This window comes from Puma concolor, chromosome B4 (genome assembly GCF_028749965.1).
Source record: "Puma concolor isolate L17-30 chromosome B4, mPumCon1.1.hap2, whole genome shotgun sequence".
Lineage (NCBI taxonomy): Eukaryota > Metazoa > Chordata > Mammalia > Carnivora > Felidae > Puma > Puma concolor.
In genome coordinates this window covers 36,834,731-36,859,584 of record NC_141673.1, presented here as the reverse complement: position 1 = coordinate 36,859,584, position 24,854 = coordinate 36,834,731, and the positions used below count along the sequence as shown (strand labels likewise).

Below are 24,854 nucleotides of genomic sequence, written 5' to 3'. Positions count from 1 at the left end.
TGTGGATACTTTTAGTATTTCCTGTGTGAAGGGACATAGGAGGAAAGCAGTATTGAAGGGAAGGCTATAGAGTTTGGTTTGGGACATGTTGAATTTGAGGGTCCACTGGCATAGGAACTGTGGAGGAGTTTCCAGAAAACAGGGGTAGGGTCTTACCTACTTTACAATTAGTGTATTGTGCACTCAATGTGTGCCAGCCAGGGTTCTAAGCACTTCACATAGATGATCTCATTTATTCCTTAGAATAGCTCTGTGAGGTGTAGGTATGATTATTGTGAGAAAAATGAGTCATAGCAAAGTTCAGTGACTTCACTAACGTTACATATTTAGAAAGTGGTGGAGTATCCTGTAATTCCGTTTATATGAAATGCCCAGAAAAGGCAGATTGGTAGAGAAAAGAGAAAGGAGAATAGTGGTTTCCTGAGAGTGGGAATGGGGGTGGATGTAAATACACGTTAGAGATCTTATTAGGGTCATGAAAATACTCTAACACTGATTATGGTGATAGTTGTACCACTCAGTAAATTTACTAAGAATCATTGAATTGTGCACTTGAAACGGGTGAATTTTATGATATAAAACTCGATAAAGTTGTAAAAAATAGTGTTCGGGGTTGGGATCATTATAAATGTTTTATTTTAGCTGTTGTTTTCACTTGGGCTATAATAGAAAAATGCTTTTAAAGAAAGCAAGGCATGTTCAAGTGCTTCCTGGCACCCTGAAAATTGTGCCTGTAACTTAAAAAAAAAAGTATTTGTTTTTTTATGCCAATCTTTCAGTTTTTGCTTGATTACTACTGTCCGTGAAGCATTTTTCTGTTCCTGCTTGCACCTTGCTGGTTCGAAGCTCCTTTGGGATACAGGGCAAGATGACTAAGCTGTCTTCTGCCTGCTGCCTGCTCTCGTTTGCTCCTTCTCTTCCTTCTGCATTCAGAAACTGTGTTAGGGATGAGGAATTAAGCGACAACAACAAAAAGAAGATAATTAAAACATTCTCCTGTCACTGGCATTCTAAAATTAGATATTATAAGTAACTCAGTGGGGCTCTGAGTCTTCCCTCATAGACACAAGGGAGGTTCTATATAAGATTGCTCCTCTGCGTATTGCCTTGGTTTTACGTTTTGGTTCATGGGATCTGAATATAGGTTGGGTACAACCTTGTTTAGAAAGTTCCCATTTTGTTATAGGCCATGAAAAGGATTCCTTGTATCCATATTTGCTATGATACCTTTAGAAGCAGATAATGGCAACAGAACCCAAGTCCTTCCTCCTCTCTTCACCTCTTAGTTCTGTCACATTATCATCATTTACTTTTATATTTTTCATTATGAAGTAGTATCTCAAATCATCCAATGTTATATAAAATGTAAAAGAAGAGAGATAATGGTGTTTTGCTTCTTCTGCTTTGTTTTACAAACCTTGCTGTCTAAATCATTTTTTTTTTCCTTTTGGTCAAGTAAATCCAATTTTGAATGCAACAAAGACTTTTCTGGTTAATCTTTGGGAAATCTGGTACATGTTTGGGCAAAATGTCAGCTTGATGTTTGAGTTTTCATACTGTGTTCTGAGGAGCAAGCCTTCATTTCTAATCCTCTGTTCTTATTTGTGTCATCAAAGAATGGCACTGATTGCTGGTGGCAGATTAGAAATGATAATGATGCTATTATCAGCATTAGTGGACACTTGTCAAGTATTAGTGGCGCATTCATATTTGGATGCATTGGGATATTTGTAAATTGTTTCTGTGAGTGTCAGTTAAATGTGGGGGCAGATGTGTGGTAGGTACCTGGATTTATCACCAAATCTAAGTAGAATGTCTTTAAGGCTGTGCACTATGGTACCATATGCTGAATGGTTTATTAAACAGAAAACGATAAGGTTGACACATAAAACTAAAACTTTGTGATTGAAATGCCCATATGCCTTTTCTGCTTCTCACATACAAGCATTGCTTTTTACACGATTTGTTGAGGCAGGGTGGCAGAGGGAAGGAGATATATGTAGAGAGGAGATAGTATTTACCTGGCCCTGCAGAACAGAAATAAATATCTTCACATTTAAAGTCTCACAAATCTGAAGAGGAAGACGAGAGGGAGATTTAGACGGCTGGGCTGTTTGTGTTCATGAGGGAGAAGTGTATCACTTCCAGCCTGGAAGTTGAGGTCCTTCAAGCTGTTAGTGATGGAATTCTTCACCACATTGTGAACCTGCCTGCAAGACAAATGTATTATCTGTTTGCTGTTTTTACTTGCAAGGGTAACAAAGGATCGTTTTTATATTGTGTGCTTTAAGAGGCTTATTATTTAGGCACCTAAATTGAACAAATAAAAATCAGCCCTTTAAAAAATTGGAAACAATTCGAAAATGCAAAGTAAGAAATGAGCTACACAAAATACTTTGAAATCTTCAGGGGACCTCTATTAATTATTCAAAGGGCATTCATTCAGTAAATTGTTTAGTACTGTCAATGTGTCAGGCATTTCGCTAGGTTTGAAGCTGTAAATCAGGTTTTTATTTATCCCGAATTGTGTTGCAAAAAAATACAAAGCAAAGGAAAACAGAATAAAACAGAAAACAGTTAGTTAGTAGCCAACAACCTAAAAATTAGGACACTTTATTCCTAGATTCATATTTGCAGCTTTCTTAATTTAAAACAAATTAAAAAGAATTTGACAACAGCAGGCTCATATTCCTGCATGGAACCAATTAGCAGGAGCAAAAGAGTGACTGCCCCCTCATTACCAGTTTTATAGATGAGACAACTTAAGAAACACAGTTAGGCAGTGTCCCCAAGGACGCAGACTGTATATTGTGGAGTTAGATTTCAAACTTCATCTCATCCAATTAAAAAACAAAAAAGTTCTTTCTGCTCTCTCATATTGTGGAGGTTGCAAAGCAAGATATAAACTAATATTTCCTACATTTGGCAATGCTTTAAATCTGTGAAACCTGAATTATACTGGTACACTCTAACAACCAACCTGTAAATCTAGGCAGGAGTTTAATTTCCTTTCAGAAAGGGAACTGTTAGAGGCTCAGAGCATATCTGAAATCTACTAAGTGACAGTGTCCAGATTAGAACACAGGTCCCTGGCCTCAGGTGTTGGAGATTTTGGAATGCTGTGAAGATCACAGTTTGGCTAATAATCTGAATATTAAGCTCAAATTCAGAAAACGTGTTCTTAGGTGTAGGATGAACCATATAACAGTGCTGTTTTGGTCAAGAGTGGTCAGAGATCAGCAATTTCATGTGGTTTAGTGAGTATTTCTGAAGAGGTACACCCAGTCACCAGTATGCTTGCTACATTGTACTTAATGATTATAGAAATTTAACCTTTCATAGGAAAATGGAAATTGGGAGTTTTGGAGTTTATTAAGCAATTTATTACTATCCAAATTGAAGTTGTGGATTCCAACGAGCAGATTAAGCTTATGGATCTAGGATTTAGATTTGGCAAACACTATACTTTTTGTCCATTGTGGAGAGTTTAATTCTGTTGATTACAAATATGAAACAGCACCTTTCCATTGTAGCATATATATTCAGGATATTGAGTGCTAGTATATAGCAATTACTACACTTCTATGGCTTTTGTTGATTATATTATAAGTAAGTCTGAATTACAAAATATAATAACAAGGTAAATAAGCAAAGACTTAAAATGAACAAAATACTCACTGAAAAAATGTCAACAGCCATCTCTTTACTTTGTGGATTGTAGACTTTCAGGGAATCTCTGTTTAAAGAATGAGTGAAAACCTCATGCAATACAGGTGCCACGACATTGGGTGAGTGCTTTTTCCTACTGTATTCCCAAATTATTCATGTGGTAATTGCTGTTGGGCATGTGCCTGGTAGAGAAAATGTGATTCTGTCTCTTTATCACGATGTCATAATGTAGGGGAAAGAGCATAGCTTAGACTTCACGTAAGCTTGGGTACGTGTTCTGGTTCCATTGGTTTTCTGTATGACCACAAGCAAGTTATGACTTGACCCTTATTTAACTGCATAATGGAAATGGACAATATCTGAAGGCCAGGAGAGTTTGAGATTCAGTGTGCAAAGTTCATGGTGAATAGTACAGGCTAGCTAAATGGTAGTTTTTATTGCTATTTTCGTTGTTTGTTGAAATGATGTTTTTAGTAACATTTTAAAGTGATTCCAATTTTAAAATACAGTGATTGATTTACTTGATGTCTAAAATTTCATCTTTTTTGCCCTTCTTGCTCCCCACTTTTTCTTCTTTCTTTCTTTTTTTTTTTTTTTTTTTTTTGGTAATAGTTTTACTGAGCTATACAATTTATCCCTATCATACAGTTCACCCAATTAAGCTTGTACAGTGTACAGCTTTTTTCCATATGTTTATATATTTTTAATAAAGATTATATATATTTAAGTTGTACAACATGATTTGATATACAGTTGACCTTTGAACAACCCAGGAGTTGGAGGGTCAATTCCCGGCACAGTCAAAAATCCAAGTATAACTTTTGACTCCCCCAAAACTTAACTACTGATAGCCTGCTATTGATCAGAAGAAACCTTACTGATAAACAGTCTATTAGCACGTATATTTTATGTTATATGTATCACATACTGTATTCTTATAATAAAGTAAGCTAAAGAAAAAATGTTATTTGGAATCATAAGAGAAAATCCATTTACAATACTGTACTGTTTTTAAAAAATCTGCATATAAGTGGATCTGCACAGTTCAAACCCATGTTGCTCAAGGGCCAGCTGTACATATAAAGTGAAATGATTACTGTAGTTAGATTTCAAACTTCATCTCATCTCAGTTCATCTTCATCTCAGTTCAAACCCATGTTGCTCAAGGGCCAGCTGTACATATAAAGTGAAACGATTACTGTAGTCAAGCTAATTAACATACCCTCTCCTTACAGAGTTAACACTTTTTTGTGAGCGCACTCGAGATACACTTTTAGCATGTTTCCAGTGTTCAGTACAGTATTAAGCACAGTCATCATGCCTGTATATTTAATCTAGACTTATTTGTCCTGCATAACTGCAGCTCTGTGCCCTTTGACCAACATCTCCCCATTTCCTTCCCTATCCCCTGGTCGCTGCCATTTTACTTTCTCTTTCTGTCATCTGATTTTCTTCTTATTTTAGGTCCCACAAATAAGTGAGATCATACAGTATTTGTCTTTCTCTGTCTGGCTTATTCCACTTAGAATAATATCCTCAGGGTCCATCCGCGTCTTCACAAAAAGCAGGATTTCCTGCTTTCTCATGGCGGAATAATACTCCACTGTGTATCTTCTTTATCCATTTGTCTGTCAAAGGCACTTAGTTATTCTGAATCATACTGCAATAAACATGGGAGTGCAGAGATCTCTTTGAGATCCTGATTTGACTTCCTTTGAGTATCTATACACAGTAGTAGGTTTTTAATGTATTCACAGATCTGTACAACTGTCATCACAATGCTTAGAACATTTTAATAACTTCAAAAAGGAATTCCATATTCTTTTGCTGTCATTCCCTATATACTCATTCCCTTCTGTGTGATGCAACCAGTGATCTTTCTTTTTATGTATATGTTTGCCAGTTCGGGACATATTCACATGCATGTAAATGGAATTATATGTAATGTTTTATAACTGGCTTCTTTCACTTAGCAAAATGTTTTCAAGGTTCATCATATGTCATAGCATGCATTGGGACTTCATTCCTTCTTATTGCCAAATATTCCCTTGAATGAATATGCCACATTTTATTTAGGCATTCATCAGTCGATGGATTTTGGGTTTCTATCTTTTGGCTATTGTGAATAGCGCTGCTATGAACACTCCTATACAAGTTTCTGTTTGAGTCCCTACTTTTAGTTTTTTGGGTATATTCCTAAAAGTGGACTTGCTGGTTTTGTGGTAACACTATGTTTAAACAGTTGAGGGACTGCCAGACTGTTTTACAAAGTGGCTGCACCCATTTACATTCCCAGTAGCAATCTAGGAGTTTCCCATTTTCTCCACACCTCAACACTTGAACTATCCTTTCCCTTGTCCTCCTAGTATGACAAGAAATGGTGTGTGTGATATGGTATCTCATTGTGGTTTTGATTTACATTTTCTTGACGGCTCGTACTGTCGAACATCTTTTGTATGTCTCCTTGTTATTTTACTGTGACTCTTGAATAAACCAAAAAGCTCTAACTTTTGTCTGATTTGTCTTGTCCACCTCCCAGTGGCCAGGGTTGGGGGTGGGGGTGGGGTGGGTGTTGAATGATGAATGTGCATCTAGAAAGCTCAGCAAAAGAAGATTTCATAAATGTTTCTTACTTCTGCTATATTTTAGCTATCAGATCAGGAAAGGAAAACAAGAGTAGAACTAATTGCTCATCAAGAGAGGAGTAACAAATATAAGTGGTTCCGATATGCATTTAAATTAGATTACATTTAATGAGAGGTTTTCTAAATGGAGTTAATTTGAAAGGACACATAAGTCATTGGGTTTAATCTGTGTACCTTCAGTAAATAGCGACAATCCCTCCTCCCTCCTTAATTTCTGGTAAATAAAATTTACTCTTCAGAAGAGCATTTTACTTTCTTGTTCCTCATGATCTCTCTGAACAGCAGCTGCTGGGTGGGTTCACTAGTGTAATCCATCTGGTTAGAGGACAAAGTCACACTTTCCAGTTCCTTATGGACCAGAAAACATGGGCATTTTGACAAAGGAGCAGGGAAAGTAAAAAGGTTTTGTATTTGCTTTTTCTTGTAATAACTCAATTATGTTTTCATTTTGTTTTTTCTTTGCTGAAATAAATTCTACTTTGGTCACTTTCAATATTAAAATCAACAACAACAACAACAACAAGTAGTCATCTTTAGTTAGCTTCCTGCTGGTGGATAGGGACTAGATCTGCAGTTATGCACTGAACCTATTGTCTATAAAAAAGACCCTTGCATCCAACATTTGACTGTGAGATAATTTCTAAAAATAGTGGAGTAAGAGGATAACTGACCGATTTAGCACATGCTTTGAAAAAAATTCCAAGTTAATTTTGGTGAGAGAAGACAGAAATAGAGATTAAAATATTCAAGCTATTTAAACATTTATAGAAAAGTTAATGCCTTGCCCGGACAAAATTTCTAAGATTTCTGTAATGATATGTGTGGCCATTTGTATAAAGATGTACTATTTTTTTCAGAGTGCTTTTCCATTCAGTATCGTATTGGCTTCTCACAAGAACTATGTGGTATAAATAGGGCAACAGTAATATCCTCACTTTAGAGCTGAAGAAATTGAGATCTTAAGATGGTAATGACCTATCCAAATCTGTCTTCTGGTTATTGATAGAGTGAGGATTTGAATCTGGGTCTACTGACATCATCAGCACTTTTTCTCCTGCACTCTGTGGCTGTTTCACTTTTGCTGGATTGCTTCTGGAAGAACTCTAAGGTTTTTTTCTTTGTATATTTTGCAAAATGTTCACCAGCTCTCCCACTCCTGCCATTATAAAGACTCTCCTAATGAATTATGCATCAGCGTTTGACTTAAAAAAGAAAAATCAAAGGACTTGGATTTAAGTAGTATTCTCACATGGAAACATACTACTTCTTACATGCTTTTCTTTTCCCCTAAAATTGTTTGTGAAAGAATGATTTAAATACTAATGTGAAGCCTCATATGATGTTGCCACCTCAAGAATATGTGATTTGCTAAGCTGTGGAAAGTAGTTTTAAAGAAAAATTAGCTTCAGTGGCATTAAAAAATTCTTGTTCTTTTCCCCCCAATTTCATCGACTGTCAATAAAATCCATCTTAAGAAGCAAAGTGGATTTTGACAAGCAGTCCTCACTTTCTGCTGCAGGTTGTAATTGTCTGAATTTAACATGCTCCATCCGATTGATCTGTAAGACTGTAGAGTTTTCATGGCAGATGTCTATTCATCGTGTCTTTGTGGTACCTGTTGTAGACTCTGACACATGGTAGGCACTCATCAAATATGTTCTGAATGAATGAATTAGGACTCGGTGGTTCATTATCTGATGAGAAGGAAGATCATAGTCACAGAATTAAAGAGAAATTTATAACTAATAATTATTAGACCTCAGGCCTTATAATTTGGTGCAGGAGAGGGTTTGGGGCTGAGACTAACTGGTGCAGGTAAGTTGCTCAGAGGCAGGGGTTCTCCTTGGCAGAGGAAGGTTGGAGGAGTGGAAGTTTCCATTTGTTTCTATTTAGAAATTCCTACTGGATCCTGAAACCAATATTGCACTCTATGTTAACTAACTAGAATTTAAATAAAAATTTGGAAAAAAATTCCCACTGTAGTTTGCTGCTTTTGGTGAGCTGTGGTTGTGCAAGGTGTTCTGAGAGATGGGATCCATATGGCCTTTTCGGCATTACCAAACCAACGTACAGGTTAGAGTATATTACAGAGCATCTTAGGATATCTGAAAACACATCTAGTCTGCTCTGTGCATTGAAAGGCAGAGTGTAGGCTTTTTCTAAGTAACCACTTGAGTGTTGTCACTTACATCTTAGAGGCCCTGGATAAGTCACTTAATTTTTCTCTGAGTTCCAGCTTCCTTATCAGTCAAATGATACAAAGACCTTTGGATTTGTTATAAGAGTTTACTATTATTATAATTTGTTATGAGAGTGAGTGATAATATAAAAAAAATATTGTCCAGTTTCCTCCTGACATAACTCAGGTTTGAGTGTAGGGCATTGAGACTGTGCAAGGTAGACTGGAAATTCAGAAATAATCCTTTATTAATTTTGGAGTCTTAGAAAGTACCCTGGTGTCCTTTAAGAACCTATCATTGGGGCCCCTGGGTGGCGCAGTCGGTTAAGCGTCCGACTTCAGCCGTGAAGTCACAATCTCGCGGTCCGTGAGTTCGAGCCCCGCATCAGGCTCTGGGCTGATGGCTCAGAGCCTGGAGCCTGTTTCCGATTCTGTGTCTCCCTCTCTCTCTGCTCCTCCCCTGTTCGTGCTCTGTCTCTCTCTGTCCCAAAAATAAATAAACGTTGAAAAAAAAAATTAAAAAAAAAAAAAAAAAAAAGAACCTATCATTACCTTAGGAGGACTGAAGGGAGATTGGCTGTTTAGTCAGAGCCTCTTACCTGTCAGGCTTAAATAGGAGTCACATAACAATATGCTACTTGTTAGACTTGAAGGACATAAAAATGTTGTATGGAAACTTGGAAGGAGACTGCTAATCAGTTGTCAAGGGTATATTCCGTCATAAATCTTTTAGCGATAGATTGGTATGACTCTCTAAGAACATATGGCCATTATTGTGTGATGTTATTATCTCATATTGTATCTCTCATAGATAGTAGCATCCATTTGTACTTCCCTGGGAAAAATATTCAGTAACTTCATGACCTTTGACAATATTCATGTTCAGACAATAAACACCTCTGGGCTGCTAGTGTCCAGGAGATGATACATGCAAACCATAGAGCATCAGGAAGTTAGGGAAGATAAAGGCAGTTGTGAGATGATCACCTCACATTTTTGAGACCTCTTACTATTAATTATCCAGAATCTCAGAGTGTTCCTTTCCAGTAGGAGGAGAGCAGGAAGGGGAGTTACAAACTAGATGTAGAGCAAGAGGCCTCTCCTTGTTCAAAAAAAGTGTTAATAAAGAGTTGGTTGTTATTGTTGTTGTTTTTTAAGTCATCAGTAGAGAATATTTTTGGAAGGCATCCAGATTTGGAAGTGGGGTTAGGGGAGAATATTTTTTCAAAAGATCTTGCTAATCTGTATAATCAAAATAAGTTTTCTTTTCACCACTTTTCCACTTTTTTATTTTCTGTCATCTTTGTAATACCTGGAGGTGTCTACATTAAGTGTGAATTTATTTGTACTGGATATTAACTTTCTTTTGAACAAGTAGCATTAGAAAATGGAAATTATGATTTATGGATTTTGGGACAAGTAGTGCACAAGATTCTTATTAAGATAACATGTCAAGAAAAATTGTTCTGGATGTCTCTGCTGTTGTTGGCTGGAAGTGGTTCCCAGTTGTTAAAAGGGCATACAGATTGAGATGAAAAGCACAGGGGAGACCCTGGATGACTGAAGATGTGCAGGAAGCATGCCTACCACATGGTAATGGGATGGTAGTGACACTTGTGGTTCTTTTACCTAGCAAAAACAAACAAACGAACAAACGAACAACATTCCTTGAATGTTTCCTAAGTGCCAGGTATAGACCTAGGCTCTTATATACAATGCTCCTCATTTCCCAGTGACCCTGATAGGAAAGTTCTGTTGTTACCTGTATTTTACAGATAGAGAAAGTAAAGCTCCCGGATATTATGCAGTTTGCCCAGGTCACATAGTTAAAAAGTGACAAAGGCAGAGTTTGGGCTCAGTTAGTTATCCCATACTGCTGAAATGCTGTGTATCCTTGGGAAGCCTCTTTCCTTTCCTGATGTGCAATTGAGTGACCTGTTAAATAACGAAGTCTGTTTTCTTTGTGTCTCTTCTAATTCTGATCTTTTGTATTGGCTTTCCTGACAACACTTTGTGACATTTATTTTATTTTTCATTATAGAAAATAGAAAATAAAATAGAGGAATTAAATTGTAATTCTAGCACCTCAAGCATATAATCAGTCTTAACCCTTTGTTCTATTTTCTTCTAATCCTTTTCAATGTATGTATTGATTTGTTTCTTCTGCTGAGACTAAACTACACTATTTATTCAAAGCCTTTGCATCCAACTCTTTGGGTCTTCAGATTTTCTATGTTATTCTCTTATATTGGTGTGACAGAATCTCCTCCAGAGATGCCTGGCATCTTATTCCCAAGACAGGGGATCCACAACTTAAAAAAAAAAAAATGCTTTTTTTATTTTTTAAATTTTTTTAACGTTTATTTATTTTTGAGAGACAGAGATGGAGCACGAGTGGGGGAGGGATAGAGAGAAAGGGAGACACAGAATTTGAAGCAAGCTTCATGCTCTGAGCTGTCAGCACAGAGCCTGATGTGGGGTTCAGACCCACAAACCACGAGATCATGACCAGAGCTGAAGTTGGACACTTAACTGACTGAGCCACCCAGGCGCCTGTTAGAAAAAAAACATGTATTTTTGGGGCACCTGGGTGGCTCAGTTCATTTAGTGTCTGACTCGTGGTTTCGGCTCAGGTCGTGATCTCACAGTTCGTGGGTTCAAGCCCCACATCGGGCTCTGTGTTGACAGTGCAGAGCCTTCTTGGGATTCTTTCTCTCTCCCTCTCTCTCTGCCCCTCCACCCCATGTCTCTCTCACTCTCAGAATAAACAAATCTTTAAAAAAAATATATGTGTTTTTAATTCAGGCTTCACCCAGAAACCTGAGAAGGAGGGCAAGAAATCACTCCCTAATGCAGCTCCACGGTGTCAGGATAGCCAACAAATCAAAACAAACAAACAAACAAACAAAACCCAAAAAGCACCGAAGTAGAAAGTAGAGAAAGAAAGGAAGAAAATGAAATGGCAGAATACTAAGCAGCTGAACAACTTGTAGCTGAGGGTTCGAGCTACAGGCCAAGAAGTTTGCACCTTCATAAGTGCAACCTTTTAACACTTTTGAGACAGAGCTCTGAGAGCCGTGATTAAGGATCTGCTCTGGTCTTCGTCACCTCATTGGCTGTTCCTCCACCGGTCCCTGATGGTCTCTAGCATTTGCAACAACACATTGGAGTAGCTGGCAATGGCAGGCCCTCCTGTGCTCCCGTGGCCCCCGGCATCACTTACCTCACTGGAGTGCCTGGTTCTCTGCTGGCCTTCTGGTTGCGCGAGCATTGCTAATAGAGATGAAGTCCTATTCGGTTTTGTCTTTTGTGTACCCCCAGAGCTTATTATACAGTAGGAACTTTATTACTTAAAACTGGCTTGAGATTATTTAACTTTCTTAATTTTTAGGAAAAGTTTGTTTTGATTAAAATAATCCTTCTAATTTGAAAAGTCAAAAGTACTACAAGGCTTTTAATAAAAAACAGACCCTCCTTCATTCACTCCCTGTTTTAGAGCTGCATTTCCCCAAAACGGCCACTTTTCATCTCTTCGAGCTTTACTTCTGCTGTAAGTATCTGTGCGCTGGAATAATAAGAGGGTGGCCCTAAGGCCACTCGTCACTTAGGTGCCTTTCAAAAAGAATTGGTGATGGGTATGCAGCTGGCAACGCTCTGTCCGCTTTGAGCAGTGCTGACTTTAGGGGAGACAGATTTTCAGGTGTCCGGGAGATGCTTGCTACTATTGACCGTTCTCTTTAACCCATGTGCACAGAAGTGAACACCCTTAGCGCACCCTGTTTTGTACAGTTGTGTAGCACATGAATATTCTTCAGTGAAGGTGCTAGTTGAAGAGTGAGGTGGTTAAGTCATCTCAGAATCAGAAGCAGAGGAATGAGAAGATAAATTTAATGGAGCCATCCTGAAAAGAAAGCTGCCTATATATCAGTCCCCTTTGCATTACTGCAGGCAGCTTCTCTTTTAAAAGTCTAACGGGCACACTTTGCAAAGTGAGATCTACTTGGAAATTGTGGCTCACATTTTCTAGGGAGGTTAAACGAAGAAGTGAGGCATAGAGATAACTATTTTGTCTTTTCAACTATATAAGTTATTCTGATTAATGTGTTGGCACATGGAAAACTGTTGCATTCAGAGTAGCTAGCGGCTTTTTCTAGTAGCTTGTGGAGAAGCAGACATCTTCAATAAGGTAATTATTTTAAGTGCATCTGTAGCTATGTAATGTGCACATGTGTTTGTAATTACAGTTGGCGAATTTAGAATCAAGTGCCAGATTTATCGGTGTTTATATATTCAGCAAATGAAAAAATCTATTTAATATTGGCTGCTACCTTTACAAATGTGCATTGTTTCAGAGTTTGCAAAGCACGCTCCTTGATAGTTGTCACCACTTAAATTTGCTGTGTAATATGTAGCACAGAAGATTGCGTCGGGTAACCTAACAAGCTTATCGCTGAACTGAGCAAATGTTACTTCGTAGGTTGCCAACATGGGGCTCCAGAGTGTCTAGCCGTGTGGTGGTAAGACTTGGCATGTAGGAGTTCAGGGTTTTTTCTCATCTTTTAAAGAAAGAAAATTATACGTTAGTGAGTACAGTAATATTTTCAGTAAGTAGAAATAACATGCTGTCAGGACATAATTTATGAGAAGTATTTAGTAGGCCATATACAAATTTTAGAACAGTGGGAATTTTTGGCTAGAAATTTATAGCAGTTTGCTCTTAACTAAACTCCAGGCATCAGAGGCCTGCATTTAAATACTTCATACGTACATTAATATGTTTACTTATCAATTTGTTGAAGTTTTAGGCTTTCGTATAAATAACAGGCCCTTTTTTTGGGCAAAGTCAAGAAAAATAACATGTAGGATTTAGTGCAAGTAATGTCTTACATAAACAGTTTAGTTATGCGTGTGCGCACTGCAGTGAGATTGCTGTGTAATCAGGAACTGGTAAACCAAGGAAGTGTGTAGCTGGCGAGGTCCTATTTTGTAAGGAGTGGTTTATGTAATAAATGACTAAATGGCTCTGCTTTAGTTCTCGGATCACGCTAATATATGCAGAAACAACATAGAGCCAATTCTTGATTAATAGGAAGTTTACCTAATTTGTAAGTCATGAGGGCTGCCCCTTTTTCTCCTTGTTCCTTGCCTCCTCTGCTTCCCCTCCTCATTTTCATAACTGCTTGGAAAAGGTTTGGGTGGGAGAATGATGAGGATTTATCTGGTCGTGATTTCAGCTGATGTTGTTGGAACCTAGGAATGGTTCAAGTGTCTTGCTGGTGTTAAACTTCAGAATTAGTCCTATATGTATTAAAAAAAAAATTTGTTCAGCCTTCTTTACCAAAAGCAATTTCAAATTGACTCTGGTTCTGGAAATTTAAAATTCTGTATCAGGCTTTACTATCAATTTTTATACAGATTCTTGTCAGAGTAAATGTCTCAATGGGGCTTCTCCCCCTCCCCCTCCCCACCCCCTCTCACCCCAGGCTACTGTTTTCTGGAAGAACAGCTACCCTCCCTGCACTTTGGTTCTCATGATCTTTTAAGGCTCAATGAACAATGAACACAGTAGTTACACACAGACAGATGAGGACTAATTCAGATTTCCAGCTGTGTGGAAGCATGGGTTAGCTGTATTTCTGTAGGTCACACAATTAACTAATTTTATAGTTCTAATTTGAATATTCCAGGACCTACGCAAAACACTGTTCGCTGGAGCTTAGAAACTGATAAAACGTAGTTTCCTCTTGGGTGCCATCTGAACAGGGTTAATTGCCCTAACAGGACCCTTTTGGAAGGAGTTCCAAAGCATGGATACTAATATCAGCATCACTGTGAGATGTCAGTAGGCAGTATTCACATAATTAAAGCAATTAAAAGCATCAATTAATATAGAAGAAAACTTTTAAGAATTTTTAAATTTTCATCATTTTTAGAAAGAATCTCTTTATTTTCTTCAAAATACTTTCCCTGTTCATTTTGCTTATATTTATACAGTTAAAGCAAGTTGAATAATGGAAAGTATGCAATTAAGAAAGGATGGATATGGGATAAGATCATTTAAGTCTGTTGAATTGTAAGGAATTCCTTGCTGTGAGGTGAGGGTAGCATGTAGGTTTAAGGATACCAAAAGTCATCACAGATTTTAGTGCTATTTCAGTTCAGTAGACATGTATTGAGTACCTACTGTGTTACTAGGTAATAAAATTCTGATTAATGGGATTCACAGATGAATAAACACACCGTGTGCATGCCAGCTCCCTCCTTGTGCAGAGTTTAGGGTTGTGAAGTCCACAGTTAGCAGCTTGTTCAGTGATTTCAGTTTTCTTCTTTTGTGTGTGTGTGTGTGTGTGTGTGTGTGTGTGTGCGTGCGTGAGGGGGGTTAATATACCTTTCTAGGAAGTATTTACAGGCAGTCAATCTAAGTGATTAGTCTTACTTGATATTTTTTCTTCTGGTAAATGACATGCCTTTGAGTATACCCCTCTTAGAAAGTAGAAGTTGTTTTGAGGGAAGTTTTCTAAGAGATTATGATTTTGACTGTTATGCCAATAGCAAAGAAGAAGCTGGAAGACAGGGCAGTTGGAGTCCAGAGAAGTAAGAAACATGGTGACACGAAGGAGATTTTGTCTGTCTTCTTTGTGGAGGATATAATGCCAAAGGCATTCTGTGTGTAAACTTGTGTAGTTCTTTGTAGATTATACAGTGAGGCTGAGCATATATCCAAGGAAATATCTCAAGTTTACATAGTCATGGAACTGGTCTTTAAAACTGTGTGTTCCTTCAGTTGCATACCAGGATATAAAATGGCAAATTTTAGCCCACGAATATTCACTGAGGCCCAGGTCAGATGCAGGTTGCTTCCTCCTCGTCATTGCTGTCACTGTCTTACAATTTTAATAAAGAACTAGCGTGTGCACTCATTCAGTTCTTCAATGTCAGCTGAGTGCGTAGAATGAGTCTGGCCTTGGGCAAGTCACACCAAGGTGTGTGGGTAAATCCCTAGTCTTTTGATAAGAAGGAGCTCAGATGAACAGATAATTGTGCTTTGTGATATTGTGATGTTATGCAGTGGTTGATATATAAGTTTTCTATTGCCATGTAAACAGTTACCGTAAGTCTGAGCAGGCTTGGTTGTGTTCTCTGCTTGGGATCTAACAAGGATTAAGTCCAGGTATCACCTAGGCTTTTACCTGAAGGCTTGGGGAGAGATGTGTTTCCAAGCACATTTAGGTTGTCAGCCGAATCCAGTTCCTTGTGGTTGTAGGTCAGAGGCTCTCATTTTCTTGCTGTCAGCTGGCGGTCGGTCACTCTCTGTTCCTAGAGGTCACCCACATTCCTTCAAATGAGGCTCCCTCCATCTTTAAAGCCAGTAGTGGTGTGTCAAGTCCCCTGGTACTTTGAATCTTTCTGATATCCCTTCTATCATCAGCCAGAGAAAACTTCTTGCTTCTGAAGAGCTCATGTGATCAGGTCTACACCCTTTTGCCATAATCACAGGATTCTCCGGGGGCAGAGATCATGAGCGTCATGTTAGAATCTTGCTCACCAGAGTTGTTACTGGAAAATGAAGAGAGGTTTAAAAATGGCTTCTTGGAGTTGGTGATAACTGAGCTGGAGGGACATACAGTTGGGTTAAAGTCCAAGTCTCCACTTACTGGCTTTGTCATTATTATCCAACCAATATTTACTGGGGGCCTGTGTTAGGAGCAAGTCACTGCACTCTCAGAGACTCATTTTCCTCAGTCACAAATTGGGAGACCTATACTTACTTTGAAGGGTTCTTGAGAGAATTGAGATAATATAATTAAATACCTGACAAAGAGGGGTGCTCATCCATGGAGCTATCAAGAGGGTATATTGCCTTGAGCACAAAATATTACGAGGTGGAGAAGGTTAGTGCCAAAAACTCAGTAGTAAGATAAATTACATGCTAGGCAATATTTTAAAAATAAAGTTAATGCAAAAAATCCATAATGAACCAAATATCAAAATAAATAACACTCCTTGTGCTGAGCCATACTGTGGTCTAAGGCAAAAGGAAGTCAGTGATACTGATCCTATCTTTATTTAAATATTATTTTGTTTTAACTTGGATTTTTAAAAATAGTGTGTTGGGGCGCCTGGGTGGCGCAGTCGGTTAAGCGTCTGACTTCAGCCAGGACACGATCTCGCGGTCCGGGAGTTCGAGCCCCGCGTCAGGCTCTGGGCTGATGGCTCAGAGCCTGGAGCCTGTTTCCGATTCTGTGTCTCCCTCTCTCTCTGCCCCTCCCCCGTTCATGCTCTGTCTCTCTCTGTCCCAAAAATAAATAAACGTTGAAAAAAAAATTAAAAAAAAAAATAAAAATAGTGTGTTAATTTCTCTATCTTGATGCTGAGTTTTAAATTTTGCACTCAAGATGAAAGCCTTTGTCACCATACCCTAGCCCTGGCATTGTTCACTTGGTAGAAGGTTTTTCTTTTCCCTTTTGGGACCTTGGTAATCGGCAATAGAGCATAGAAGTTACATAGATGGTACAAAAAATTTAGTCAGAGTCACACTTCACATTGAAGATGGTTTTTGACTACATGTAAATATTATTTTAGGTTATCATCCTGTCATTGTTCTCAGTAGTTCTTCCATTTCTTCATGTATTAAAAGAATGACCAACAATTGTCAAGGTGATTAACTTATTTTTTTTTTTAAATATGTACTATGTGGAAAGTACAGAATTCTTTTTTTATTTTGGAGTTGCTTTAAACATCTTTGAGTATCAGTAAAGTCCCATTAGAGTGTTCCCATAATAACGGATCTGTCAGTTTTGACTTTTTTGTTTAATTCCTCTCTAATTTCAGTGGCTTTGTAATCGTTCTTTTTAGCTCTTGAGTTTTATTATGGGTGCTTTCCAGTAATGTAAGTGGTTAGGGCAACTGACACATAATATCAGAATGACTTTTTTATTGCAAATCTGTGCTCTATTGTGTTTTCCTTCCACAGCCTTGTCAGAAAGGCTAATATTTTCTATGGTCTGGGCATTATTCCCATGGTGGATATTTAGTCCTGTGATTGCTGTATTATTGCTAGCATTTTAACATTTCTAAGAAGTACGAACCAAGATGCCGCTTGTTATTTTGGATGTATTCCAAACAATAGACTTTACCTAAGAATAGATAGTTGGAAAAGGAAAACATTGCTTCTGACTAATACAAGCTCAAATGAAGTCTTTGACTTTAATGAAGGTTGCAGTTATACAGCTTTTATGACATGCTAGAAAAATTTATTAATCTCCCTTTTAGCTTACAAATGAACAAATGCCCCACATTTACACACTCATACACCCATGATTTCAGACATTCTTAAATCCTGTAAAATGTGAGCAACCCAAAAGCAGTTGGAATTTATGACCATAAAATAAAATGTCCATCAGGGGAGGTCATATTAATTAATCTGAGGGAAATCTGATACTTCCATTTAAAAATTGTTCCGAATGGTTATAAGCATTAAGTGACTAATGCCATGAGTGCTTTCCTTAATAAAATTTTGACTAGAATTGTAAAATTATGGTGTTGTTTAATCTCCATCCTTTTGAGAAACTTAAATCACACTGATGTCATGATAAATTTAAATAGCAGTCAATATAATACAATTGAGCCAAATTTCTTTCTATATTTTTGCAACTGAACAGTCTTAACACATGCTTTTTTTTTTTTTTTTTTTTTGAAGATCACATGTCACTAGTAGGAGAGTAATGTTAATAATTAAAATTGTTATGTGCAGCTCTGTTTAGATATGAATTTGAACCTACACCCAAAACATCCACATTGTGGAACTAGAGGGTTCTGTTTACCGCTTTAAAGCAACCACTCTGTAGGGAACTTTTAAAAATAGCTACATTATTAATATATTTATTTAAAATGGCAGGCAGCTCTCTCTACCCCAGGAAGGGAGCAGGAAGTAGATGCCACTGTAAGCAACATAATAGGCTGTTTCTTAGTTTTGTTTGTATACATATTGCAAATGGTTCAGGAAATATAAATGGATAAATAGTCGGAAGTGAAAGATGATAAACATGGAAATTTTCAGCTACAGCTTTGACTGTAAAGAAATTTGACGTTGCTTTAAATCTGTGATGCTCAAGCTTGCCGATAGCAAGCCATGAACAACCTATTGAGCTATTTTGTATGCTTTTTAAAGGAATATTTTACCTTTCTAATGCCTAACTACCAGAGCCCAACAGGAGACAATTCCCTGATGTTTTTGTGAGGATCACATTCAACAGAAAGTGTCTTAGGCAATGATGTAGAATAATAAATATATGTTGGGAGAAAGGAAGAAGGCCCATTGGTGTGCAAAGCAAGCTTTAAATTCTTTCTCAACTTTGCCAGTAGTAATTTTCTAGGAGTCATCAGGTTACTGTGGTATTTTTATTTTTGCCTTTCTTAGAAATTTCTAATAGTTCCAGTTTAAACAAAGTAGTATAAATCGTTTGATCTAGTATAATTAGGTAATTTTTCTTTCTCTTCATTTTGCAAGTTTGAAAAGGACAAATGGCAGAAATTACTATGTTCTGTTAAAATAGCATCCCAAGGGACAAACCTGTATTATATCTAGTAAACAAATGAAAATGGCTTCATTATTCATAAAACCACATGTCTTAGGGGAATTTATTTTTATCTTATGGTTTAACTACTTTATCAGAATTCTCTTCCTACCTTTCATTTAGTTTAGGAAAATATTTCTTTTGATTTTGAATAAAAAGACTGATCTGTTGCCTTTTAAATTTTGTAATCACTTACTGAGGGACAGGCATTTGCGTTCCAAATGAATGCACAGAATTGTTAATAGTTACTTGTTTTTCTTCTTAAATAGACAGAAACAACAAGTTGGCTCTTATGTTTGTTTTAGTTTTATAGTGTTTTTCAAGTTTTAATGCTGTAAGATAAGTTTTAAGAACAGGGAACGTTTTCCTCTGAGTCACCTGGGATAAGTTGTCTGTTGACCTAGTAGGAAAACATAATAGTTGAAAATGTGTTCATTCATATGAAGTGAGAATTCCAGATCATTTACCACCAAATATTTAAACACTCTGAGGCTCTTATGGGAAAGAAGAACCAGTTATTATTGTTAGTTATTTTAATGTTGGTGGTAGCTGTTTTGATCAGTGATGAAAAAAATTAGTAAAATGATCCTTAGTAAGTCTGCTCCTTAATTAAAAATGGTACATAGAATGGTGTTTGATAAATGCTTGTCCTGTGAATGATTAAGGCAGTGATTATAAGAATCAGAGTGGCCAGTGTGTTAAACAGTGCCAGATATATGCGTTGAACACTAGAATTTGAATAAGACATATTTCTGCCTTATAAGAGCTCAGATTCCCTAGCCTCTTGGTGGGTAGATGTGGCCATATGATTTAGTTTCGGATGTAAGTAGAAGAGATGTGTGTAACTCGATAGGCATCATTTTCTTTTCTCTTCCTGCTGGCTGGAATATAGGTGTGATGGTGGGATCAAGATGGCCCCAAAGCGGATACCATGAGTTGAATATAGCAGAGCAAGAAGATAGGAGTCTGTCTGGGTCCTAATGTCAGGGACCTGTATTTCTGGCACTAGACTCTGTATTTATGTAGATGGAATGAAATCCCATCTTGTTTATGCTACTGTTATTTTGGAATTTCTACTTATTTTTGCTGAACTTAATCCTATGTTAAGATCTAATGAGACAAATGTAATCATTGGTCAGGAAGCTAGGTAGGCTAAATGAATTGAATAATGGATATAATTATTCCATCTGTTAGGAATAGGTGGGATATAATTAAGGCAAGAATCCAGGGTTATCCATCTTTATGTGGATACGAGATGCTAGATAGGAATCCAGGAAGACTGACTTCGAAAACCTTAAAGGAAAACGGTATTGGAAAGAGTACTACAGTTGGCTTTACAAAACCTGTATCCTACAGCCAGGATTGCTGTTTACTATTTAGTGAGCCCTGGTTCCTCCAACTATGAAACATACTTTTGATGGTTAGAAAGATAAAATGGAACATGGATGGTGAATTGCTTTGTAAACCATATTCTGGGTAATTAGCACATTGAACATGTACAGCTCATAGGATGGAATCATAATGCAAACTTGAATCGTGCTTCCTGCTATCCATTTAAAATATTCAGAGGGTAAAGTTTATTCCCTGTTATTAATGAAAATTCTGGCAAGTCCTTTGACTTTTGTGGTACTAGAAAGCCTTATAATTCCTTTAAATTGCAATTATCGTCTTTTTTGGGAAATAAATCTTTGTCTCTGGTAGACATTGTAGAAGGGAATCTGCATTCTGGAAGGGTAGATGTGATGGGCTTTTCATTCATTTCATTCACTGAACACCTACTATGTAGCAGGCATAGTTCTAGGCTTTGTGGAGTATGGCAAATGACAAGGCAGAAACTCCTGCTTCTTGGAGCATACTTCTACTGGCTACTACTTTATTCCTTGCTAATTTTTTCTCCATTTACTGGCTGCTGTCATAGACTCTTCTGTGCTATAAGAACAGTATAAAGTGTCCACAGGAAAGTTCTAACTTTAGGTTATGTATTCACACTGGCTTTGCACACTCTGGATCCAGCAGATATCCAGAGCTAACTCATTTTCTTACGGGTGTGTCTGAATCCATCAGAGCCTCCCCTGCTGGGACCCTCTGACCAAAGCTCCCCTGGACTGTTTTGTTTTTCCCTGTGGCTGACATTTTCCCATCAGCCCTTGTTTTTTGGTGATCTGAGTCATTGTCTTTCTCTGTTGGTGACCCTACCTGAGAGCCTTGTTAGAAATGGTTCAGAATGGCTCCAAGCTGGCTCTTCCTTCTGCCAGACCCACGGCTATAATCCATGTCTTTGCCCATCTTTGACCTCCTCTTAGAAAGGGGAACCAGCCAGTGCTTCCCAGATACAGCATTCTTTTGTGTTGCAGCAGGCTGATATTTCTTAGGTTGGGGACACCAGTAAATTGTGGCTTCCAACTATGAGACAATAAAATAAGCTTTCAAGGTGCCCTTGAGGTTTCTTTCTATTGAAGTGAAAGAGGTAGCACTCATTCCTATTCTCCTGTTACCTTATACTTTTGTACCCATTAAATCAGCAAGGGTGCCTACTTCAAAATTTGCATTTTAGTTTACACCTCCCTGTTTATCCGATATTTATCATCTGAGGCCTGAACTAAAACTCTTATTTTAATATCCACTTACACATACTTTTCAAATGTAAAAGTTGTTTATTTGTATTCTGTCTCAAGAGGGCTTTCCTAGGGGTAGCATTGCTGTTTTTGAATTTCAATGCTTGGCTAAATTACTTAATCTTGGCCCAGATGTACAGAGAAAATGGGAGCTTTTTTATTACTCTGTTAACTGATCAGGATTTCCTTGCTTCCTGGATAGTAGGAAAGGGACCACTACAAAGTCAAGGAGAAGAAACAGTCCAACACAATTAGATCGTATCTTTAGGTAAAATGAGGGAGGATCTGAGGTTTTTCTTCCTATCCTCTCTCCTTCAAGTGGTCATGCGAGTGGATGGGGTTGAAAGTGGGACATTGGGTAGAGGCGGAGTTGGGGTCCTTTGGTCTGCATACAGCCCTATGAATTCTCATCAGTTCCTAATGGCTCTGTTAATGTGATCAGGATGAGTGATTACTGAGATGCAAGTAGTTCTGTCTTTCTAATGAGGAGAACCTGGACTAATCCCTTTTTTTTTTTTTTTTTTTGATTCCAGTACTCTTCTTTCAATTCGTTTGTATTTCTTAGCGTTTATATTTCCCCTCCTGGGTCACATAAAATTGTGGGTTCACTGCGTACCTTATGGAGGCCATCATGAATGTAGTATGGCCAAAGATGATTGTCATTACTCCACATTTTGGGAGGGGATCCTTCTAAAGCATATGCCTTCCCCACTGAATGTAGGACCACTGTACTTGACTTTCATGAGCCCTTCTGTCTTCTGCATCCTTATGATAAAAATCCTGCAAGATAGACAGAACCATGCTTTCATTTATTTCTTTTTGGAAACTTCTATGTTGTATCATCTTTCTTCATGTCTTCAGCTTCATGGCTAAGCCTAAATGAGACAGGAGGATCTAATCAGAAGGTCTTTGAAAAATTTTGTGACACGTACAATATTTACATTACATGCTACTGCTGTATGGTAGATTGGAAGAAAGGTAACCGGGTAGGATGCAAATGAAAAGAAGTAGGAATTTAGAAATGGCTGTCTTCTACAGAAGACAACTTTCTACTCTATCCTCTATATTCTTCATTCCCTTTATCCAATTTATTTTCATTACCATCCCTTCATCATTGATACCCAGACCATCCGATCTCCTTGCCTCTAGTATTCACCTACTCTGGTGCATCGTGATTGCTTCATATGTAGACAGTTACCTTTCTATAACAATTTTGACTGTATCTACCCCTATTTGCTGTCTTTATTATGAAATTTCTCTTGTAGCTACAATAGTAGCCATGTGAGTTTTGGCAGATGATTTATCTTCTGGGCTTTGGCTTACCTATTGGTAAAATAAGGATAATACATACAATCGTATCCTGCTTCATACAGTTATCGCTAGGATAATAAAAGAGCACCATGCCAGGCAAGGACTATCAGGCATTCAATGAATGGTAGTTTTTTATTATTATTCCTTTTCTTAGTTTCCCAGCACAAGCCTTCCCTTTTAGCCAGGGTGTTGTCACTTTCCTAAACGTTTCACATTCACTTTTGATCTTGGTTCTCAAATTTGGTTTTTATGCTACAATTTTTTGTTGAGTACCCTTTCCCTCCACCTTGCCTGTTTAAGCCCTACCTATCCTTTAGGGTCCATTGCAAGTCTTATTTGTTTTATAGGTGCCTTTATGATAGCTCTATTTCCCATGAATCTGCCCTTTCTTTTAACATCCTTTACACCAATAGATAATACAATTCTCATAACACCTTACAAAACATGAAGCCATAGTCACAATGCATTATAACTTACCTACTTCATGTATGGATTTTGTATTTTTTCTCATTGTTTCCCATTATTTTTCTGGTTTTTAAAATCATTTCCTTAGCTTCTTCCACTGGAGACTATGCTCTTGGAGAGAAAGTTTTGTTGTCTTTTTTGACCTGTTTTTATAAGTAAACAATCATGTGCCAAATGCTTGGTAACCAGTTATTACAAAATATAAAACTTTGGCTACTGTTGACTAATAATAACTATTAAATTATATGCATTGGACTTCCATAACCTTTTAGTTATTGAATATCCATCCAATACCTCTCAAAAGTATTTATTGTTTGTGTCTTTGAAAGAAATACTAGTGACTATTTTGGTAAGCTTCTGAAATTTGAACTCTCATCAAAGAGAGTAAGAGTCAAGTACTATCTCAGTTTGAAGTGTTTTTGTTTGCAAATAACAGGAAACCTGTCTCTGGAGACTTTAAACAAATGAGAGTTTCTTTTTTTCAAATAACAAGAAGTTCGCAGGCTAGGAGTCTGTTGCTGCACAACATCACAGACTAGGGCCTTTCTTTTTCCTCCTCCATCTTTGACATACTGGCCTGGACCTTCACGCATGTCGCTTCATTCTTGCCTAGTGGCTGCTACTCTTGTAAGTGTCTGGTCCATCCATGTTCTGGGCAGAGAGAGTAGGAGAGGCAAAGCATAGGAAGGGCACATCTGCCAAGGCTTTAAAATAGTTTTTATTTATAGAAGCAACATAAAATTTTGCAGAACTCCCAATGGAAAACCTACTTACATCTCCTTGCATAGAAAAGTGCCACATGGTGACCCCTCTCTGCAAGTGGCTGGGAACAGGAGGCAGAGGAAGGTCGGGGCAGACACTGACAGTACCCCACACTAATAGTAAGCAACAGTTCAAATGGCTATTTACCCACCTGAGACTCAACTCTGAAAGTGCCCTCTACTGTATATCAGCCAAAAATCATGCTTCAGGCTAATGACACTAATAATTTAACTTTTCTGAAGGGGGAAGTTTATACTTATTTGAAGTGGATCCTGGATCCTGCTACTCATTGGCTTTTTTTGTTGTGAAAGACTGTATACAAAAAGATAGTATGGTTTCAGGTTTGGATTGAAGAAATACTCAGACTATAAATCTCGTTTTATTGCTGGAAGAAAAAAAAAAAGTCACCAGTGAGCATCTTGAAAGCCACAACAGGGATTTATTTTGCCTTCTGTTCATGTGTACGCCCTTTAATTTTTTCATTCTTCAAGCAGAGTTCAGGCAACCCCAAATTAAAGCAGTTCATGGTGTGCGGCACGTGATGATTAAATCTTATCTGGCTGTTCTGGAGATAGACAGATAACAGTTGTCCTGGAAAACCTTTTGTAGTAGCTGAAAAGACAACTGTCAC

The 24,854-nt window shown here is 37.7% G+C and overlaps 1 protein-coding gene and 1 long non-coding RNA gene across 3 annotated transcripts in view; one reads left to right on the top strand and one right to left on the bottom strand.

Moving 5' to 3' along the window:
* TMTC2 (transmembrane O-mannosyltransferase targeting cadherins 2) overlaps positions 1–24,854 on the top strand; it is a 404,595-nt gene that overhangs the window by 23,759 nt on the left and 355,982 nt on the right. The gene's annotated exons all lie outside the window — the stretch shown is intronic.
* LOC147579016 (uncharacterized) lies at positions 614–2,204 on the bottom strand. Its single transcript, XR_015253454.1, has 2 exons — positions 2,022–2,204; positions 614–936 (listed from the first exon to the last, which is right to left on the bottom strand). It is a non-coding gene; the product is annotated as an uncharacterized LOC147579016 (long non-coding RNA).